Source organism: Centroberyx gerrardi, chromosome 1 (genome assembly GCF_048128805.1).
Source record: "Centroberyx gerrardi isolate f3 chromosome 1, fCenGer3.hap1.cur.20231027, whole genome shotgun sequence".
In the NCBI taxonomy this organism is placed as follows: Eukaryota; Metazoa; Chordata; class Actinopteri; order Beryciformes; family Berycidae; genus Centroberyx; species Centroberyx gerrardi.
Window position 1 is genome coordinate 18,266,930 of NC_135997.1, and position 7,451 is coordinate 18,274,380.

Here is a 7,451-nt window from a genome sequence, read left to right on the forward strand (position 1 = left end):
ACATATTTACATAATTGACAAATAAAGTTGTTTGTGTTTGTGACTGGAAAAAAACAGACAAGCTCAGACAAGAATAACAGGCCAGCTAATGGAAACAGGATCGTTTCCAGTGAGTCTTGTGACCTCTGTTACCGTTCTGTCTGGTTCACAGAAAATTCGGCTCGTGTAAAAGATAAGAAGTTGGTTTGCATCAGCGGAACATCCAGTACGTGCTTACTGGACATTTGTAAGGATTCATCGCTGTCTCTGGGGAGGAGAGGGGGAGGCATGAACACACCTTTCAAAACCAACTCCTATAGACACACACATTGAGGGGGGTGGGGGGGTGGGGGGGGGGGGTTAGACACTGTAAGTCTCTCCCTTCATTTCTATATTTAGCGGTGGTGTTACGTCTGGACTGTGTTTGGGACATCACGGTCTTTCTTTTCACCGCCTCTGTCTCTCCGACTTAACGTCAGGTTGGCGGAACTGTTGCCGGACTGGAGACTGGCACGGCTATTGTTTTCATTTCCCTTCCATTAAACACAGCCTGGGGAGAAGAGAGAGAGAGAGAGAGAGAGAGAGAGAGAGAGAGAGAGAGGGAGAGCAGGAGAGGAGAGGAGCAGGCGAGGAGAGGAGAGGAGGGGTGGGGAACCATCTTGGGAGGATCTGTTGCTACTAGACAGCGTGTTTATCATAACAGCTGCTGTCCACAGGGGAAACTTGGCAGGCTACATCAAAGGCCCATTCACAGCCCACCTCTACCATCTGACACACATACACAACCATGCGAGCATACATGCGTGCACACATACACACACGCACACACACACACACACGCAGAAGGACATACTATGCTCCCATTCAATGTGCAAAATATATTGAAAGAAAAAACCCTATAAAAAGCTAATTCTCAGGTTAAAGGAAGTTATGTTCCAGTCTTTATTGCACAAGCTGTTAGCTGCCGGCCGTGAGGTCTGTTTTTACGATTGTTCGGGTTTTTGTGTAAATGAATTAAAGTTCCATTTGAGTGGCGCCCCTTGTATATGCCAACACATTCTTCAGAGTGAGCGCTGAGCTGGCCTCGCTTCAACACATCTCTCTCACAGACTCTCGTTAATAGGCAGCAGTCCTTACAATCCCTCCTCTAAAGACAGGGGAGAGAGGGAGGGGGACAGAGGGAGAGAGGGAGAGAGAGGGACAGAGAGAGAGAGAGCGAGAAAGAGAGAAAGAGAGAGAGAGAGAGAGAGAGAGAGAGAGAGAGAGAGAGAGAGAGAGAGGAGTAGGGGAAGCCAATGAGAGTGTTTTAATACAGCAGTTTTACCAGACTCCTCAAAGGTCCTAAGGGATGAGGTTACATTTTATTCCCCTGTAAAGCCTCCTCCTGCTCTTCAAGAAGAAGGCAATCATGTTGCTCTGCTGCCACCGTGAGGCCAGGAACATCGCCTGCACCGCCACAGCTACCACACACCCTCTGCTGTTGATGCCTCCATGGTAACAGTCTTACCGGTTACCTGATGCAGGTGGGAACAGGTGAGGACTCAACAGAACAAACACGAACAGCTTCTTCTCCAAGTAAGCTTCATTGCTTTCATTGATTCACAAATATGGTTGCATGATCCACGGAAATGATAAGTGTAGTCTGTTTCTCAGGGAAGATAAGAATAGATCTCCGGAAAGATCTCCTGCAGGACAGTTAAAAACTTAACATGCACCCACAAAACACTTCAATCAAAATCCTTCACTTTTAGTCTATTATTGAGTCCTAAAGTCTTAATTTTCTTAAAATAAGTGAAAAAAATCTGTCAATGGGGTTAGATAATTTCACTTGTTTCCAATGCAAATCAATTTGTTTCAAGAATTTTGTAGAATCAATTGTAATTTTCATGATGCTAGTGCAGTGATCTGCCTTATTCTGACTTGTTTCAAGATAGTGACAGTCATTTCTAGACAATTCTTGAAACAAGGTTTTGATTTGAAGGCTGAATATGAGACTAAATGACTTGTTAAGATGGTCGTTTTTTGCAGTGTACCAAAGTGGATTCACATAATCTTACTGTCCTTTCCCTTCACATGTCCAACCAGCGATGTCCATGTGAAGAGCATGGAGCAGACAGTGAATCATGCTGAGAAGTCCCTGGGCCACTTTTGCTCCCTGCTGGCTTCCTACACCAGGAAGGCGGCCGAGGTGAGAGACAAGTCAGACCTGCTGGTCGCGCAGCTCTTTGACTTCTCCGGCACAGAAGACCCGGAGCTCCGCATCAGCCTGAGGAACCTGGCTGAAGACCTGGCCATGGTGCAGGACTACCGGCAGGCTCAGGTCAGAGGGCAGGGGGTCAGGTTTCAGATCACAATAGTAATCTACCATGGATACATTTATTTTCTACAGCTGAGCTCTTTAATGTGTGATTGCTGTCAAGCTAAAAAAAAAAGAAAAAGGTGAGTATGGATGTGGAAATAAGAGCTTTTTAGAATCACACAAAATAATGTTCTCTCTTCATTACTGAACACACAGACACGCTGACTAGAGAAAGTGGTGCGTGCATACATATACATACTCACACACACACACACACACACACACACACGCAAACTTCACTGCCTTTCATCTTATCACCGTGATGAAAATGGACTGGCCTTTCTTTTGTGTGTTGGAAGCTGTATGAGCTGACAGTATTACTGCCATTCAGGCAGATCTCAAAAAGTTCACCGCTGATTGGAAAAGAGAGCTGAAGGTGCTGCAGAAACAGAAGAAAATCCAACTGAAGACCCAGTTGATTGGCAGAGCATTGTATCCTTCAGTCTCTTCAACAGTAATGTAATTATAGCATGCTTGTACTCCTCATAAGATCAAGGCTCAATATATTTCTGTGTCATATAATCAGATGTAGCACATTATCATGTAGTCACAGGTGTTGTTTTGATGGTGGTCACTCTATTTGAAGGGTTTCCTTCCCAGTATATATCAATTTTGGAAAAGAAAGTGCACACCTGATAGTTTCAGTCATGGGTGCTGGGAGACAAAAAGTAACATAAATATATGAGGCTCCCGCACACCATCTACTTGCAAATCTCAATTTATTGCGACGTTTTGGTGATAGACGTTTGTTTGCTGGTTTGAAAAAGGTCTATGACTGAAAAAAAAAAGATGATTACACCCCTCAAATTTGCTATTTTGTAAAAAAAAGGGCTCACAATATCTCAGTTTTACTATAGGTGTCACTTGCTTAAAATGGTGGATACCTCATGTTGGAATTAAAACTCTTCAGCAATAAGACTTAATAAGACAGAGTATTTCCTTGACAAGACCTTTCAGTCTCAGATAATGTGATTTCTCTTAAGGCGGCTTCATGTATCTGATCACAGCAGCAGCCCTTCAGGCATCTCCATCAGACTCTGAGGTGAAGCGATATGGTAATGTGGTCCCTGGTGGCTGTGGTTGTGTTGTGAATGACAGGCAGAGCTAAATGCCCAGAGGGCCTCTAACAACGCCCAGCACAGCATCACACAAATGCAGGAGACCATCAGCGACTTCCAGAGACACAAACTGGAGGACGTCAAAGTCAGTCTCACACAGACAGACAGACACATACATGCTTTCTCAGGCTGGTAGGATTGTCACATGATGATTGTGTGTGTTAATATTGTAGTTTGGGATTTTTCGTTAGTTTTTCTTTTGATATAGTTTTACATTTTTATTTCAATCTCAGTTTAGTTTTAGTTAGTTTTCAGTGTGGATTTGGTAGTTTTAGTTTATTTATGTATTATTATTATCATTATTATTATTATTATTATTATTTATTTATTTATTTATTCATTTAGTTATTTATTTTTTTTTATTTTTTTACAAATGTTTAGTTTTAGTTTAGTTTTCAGCTTCAATTCTAGTTTCAATAGTTTTGGTAGGGGTGGTATTTTTTAAAGGTATAATGACACAAGTTCAGAACAGGTATTTTGTATATGTTTGCATCAGGTATTGTGTTAGACAAACTTAGACAAAAAATAAATTATAAATTCTTCTTAAAATTTATTTACATTCATTTTTCAATTCATGTTCAGTAAAATTAGCTCAAAATGCTTATTTTGTATCCTGCACAAGATGAAAACTAAAACCATTTGACAAAGATTTGTATTTTAGTTTTGCAACTAGACAAGTCTGAGTCTCAGGAGTCAGAGTTAGTCTGAAACTTGCATTAATCATTGTTTTTTGGCAGAGGATTTTCACAGACTTCATTACAGTGGAGATGCTCTTCCATGCCAAAGCCCTGGAGGTCTACACACACATTCCAAAACCTGGAGACACTGGACATACACAAGGACCTGGAGGTAGCACACATGATACCCAATTTCCCCTCGGGGATCAATAAAGTATTTCTGATTCTGATTCTGATGATGCACACCCATACGCTCACGCAACCACATGTGCTCACACAGTCATACAAAACATTTGAAGGAAGACACTATTCGAGCAAGAAATGTGTGATTACTGAATAAATACATTCAGCAAAGCAGCAGTTTACCCAGGGGAGATCGGCTGAGCCTGTGTGCACTTATTCAGTAACACCCTGCTTCAAATTAACTCAGTTACAGACATTCATACCTGGCAGCTGCCCAGTGCCCCAGTACAACCACAGTCTGGCTACTGAGCAGCCACTGAGGGAAGGGAGAGTGTTTCATTCACTTCCCCTGCCCAGATTTTCCCAAATGGGATTTAAACTGGCAGCACTCTGCTCTGATCAAAGGACGCCCAGCCTGATGCTGTCTTGTTGTCTCCATAGCTGTTCAGTAAAAGGACCAAGATGTCTGACCTTCTGTCCGGGCCCCTGGTCACCCTTCTGACCAGCTGCTCCACTTCCTCATTGAGCCACCGTGCCAGCCCTACCCGGACTTCCACCAGGGGCCAAAACCTCAGTTCGACTCTAACCTCCACTAGGGGCCAAAACCGCAGACTCCAACACAACCAACACTCAAACACACTCAGGAGGGTGAGCTCACAGTGCCACAGAGAGTCAGGCTACTGTTTCACAAAGGAGTGGATGAGGAGGAGGAAGAAGAGGAGGAAGAGGATGGGGAGGAAGAGGAGGAGATGTATGAGTCAGAGATAGAGGCGGCTCTACACACCAACAGGAAATCTTCTGCTGCTCAATGCGGCCAGATGCGTAGACAGCAAATGTGACAGCACATAAAGACACACAAACACTAAGTGAGTGTACAGCTCTTTTTGCAGTCAGCCCACATAGTAAAGTACACAACAACAGTTCCTTTAACCAAAGAATGTGTCACTTAGATAAAGTGCAACCTTTTCAAACTGGGTATACAGTCGAGCTGTAAAATGTGTCTATGTTTTGACACAGTGGAAATGTTAAAATTGTTCAATAAGCTCTGCTGGAATGGAAACTGAAAACATACTTTTTAGACAGCCCATAAATGTAAAATTATGAACGCTATTTGCAATACACCTGCTTATGAACTCTCATCATCATCTCATTTCCATTGAATGAATTCATCAACAATAGCCCACTGGTGCCCATTGAACATGAACAATAACAATTGCTCCTCTGATAAATGTATTAGCTGCCTGAGGTGCTGATCTGACTCAAGGCTCTGTATTAATATTAAATCACAGCCTCTATTCGCTATTTAGCTTTCAGCACTGCATACCTTATCACTCTTCATCATTCTGTTTGCGCCACTGAATTTGTCATAAAGCAATGGCATGGCTGGGGTCCAATAGAGGAAGCAGTGAGTATTTGTGTGTCTTAGAACCTAAATGCAAACGCACACATTATCACACATTCCCTGCTGATGGCCCAAATACACACATGGAGATAACTCACATTCAGACCTTTGGGGGTTGTTATACACACACACACACACACACACACACACACACACGCACACACATGCACACGCTGCTCTACCTCAGAAGGACATTGATGTGACAAAGCACACTGACGTTAGTGCAGCAGTGCTTTTCAGCTCGCTGCCACATTTCACCCTGGTTTCAGTCCATCAAGTATGAATGAGGTCGTTATGACTTCAACGCTTTGCGAGTGTCTGGTGATATTTTCTGACTTGAAAGCCATCTCTTTATAAATCTAATGGTGATATTGTATGATTTCACACCCTGGTTTTTCTTACAGAGGCTCTATATGAGTGGGAATGTAGTTTTGTCTGTCTGTGTCTGTACTTCTGTCAGTCTGTCTGCCAAACCTCTGCCTGCCTGCCTGCCTGCCTGCCTGCCTGCCTGCCTGCCACCCTGTCTGTCTGCCTGTCTGTGTCTGGTTAGTGATGTCCTCTCCTCCTGATCTCTGCCTGCTGTCCCTGAGGCTGCCCAGCTGAAACAACACTGGGTGGAAGAGGCTTCAGAGCCTCGCTCTATCCTCACTCACAGCACCGCCAAAATCATAAGCTCTCCACTCATCTCTTGCCAAAACCCATTCCTCCCAGCTTGGAAGTCTCAGCGATCATATATGACTGCTGGTGATAAAACTGTGATGAATTAGCTGAATTTTTAAACTTCATTATTTGTATTTACGTCTACACTACTTTCTTCTATTCTTCCAAAATGTTGCTGTTGACAAAAAGATCAATCAGCATAGTGTTTTGTGAAGGGAAAAAAAGGACAGGGCCATCAACTTGGTTAATCAGCTGGCATGACCATTTATTAACCTGACACAAGATTGGGGTCTCACCTACTGTGAAGTAGGTCGCCATGGCAACAGTGGCATGCCTTTGGAGAGATGAGAGAAAGAAAATGAGAGAGAGAGAAAGAGAGAGAGAGAGAGAGAGAGAGAGATTACCACAGCCTGGTGAGAACAGAAAGGCATGCACTCACTGATGCTGATAGGCATATAAACATGTCTGCATGTCTGTGTGAACTGTGAATATCACAGTGTGTGTGATCCTTCCCCTCCTCTCTCTGCGTGTGTGTGTGTGTGTCATCTCGCTACTCTGATATGCAAGAGCAAGCAAAAGAAGTAGAGATGTGATGTACTACTTTAAATACATACCCAAGAGTGCTGTGCAGGCAGGCTGAGTGTGATCAGCCCTCCCACTTTATGGTGATAACTGTCATGGTAACACACACACACACACACACACACACACACACACGCACGCACATGCATACACATTTAACAAGAGAGAAGAGACCAGATGGAGTCTGAGAGGGTGAGAGGGGGAAGGGGAGAAATAGATAGATAGAGATAGAGAGAGAGAGAGAGAGAGTGAGAGAGTGAGGGGCAATGCAGCCTTACAGACAGATGGAGGCAGCGATGCTGTTTCTGATGACTGGGCCCCAGAGACAGGAGCATTCGCCTGTGTGCCTCCACTGCCAGCAGGCTCACATTCTGGGCTTTGTTCTCTCTAATCTGCTAACCTGTGGAGCATCCGGACAGATGAGACACATTTAGAGGGTTGTGAACAAGACACAAGGCTTCTGATGGGGCACCAACTAAGCCCAGTTCATT

At 43.8% G+C, this 7,451-nt stretch overlaps 1 pseudogene; it reads left to right on the plus strand.

The window, feature by feature from the left end:
• Positions 1-1,387: 1,387 nt before the first annotated feature.
• On the plus strand, positions 1,388-5,084 carry LOC139917064 (CBY1-interacting BAR domain-containing protein 2-like; annotated as a pseudogene).
• The last annotated feature ends 2,367 nt before the right edge of the window (positions 5,085-7,451 follow it).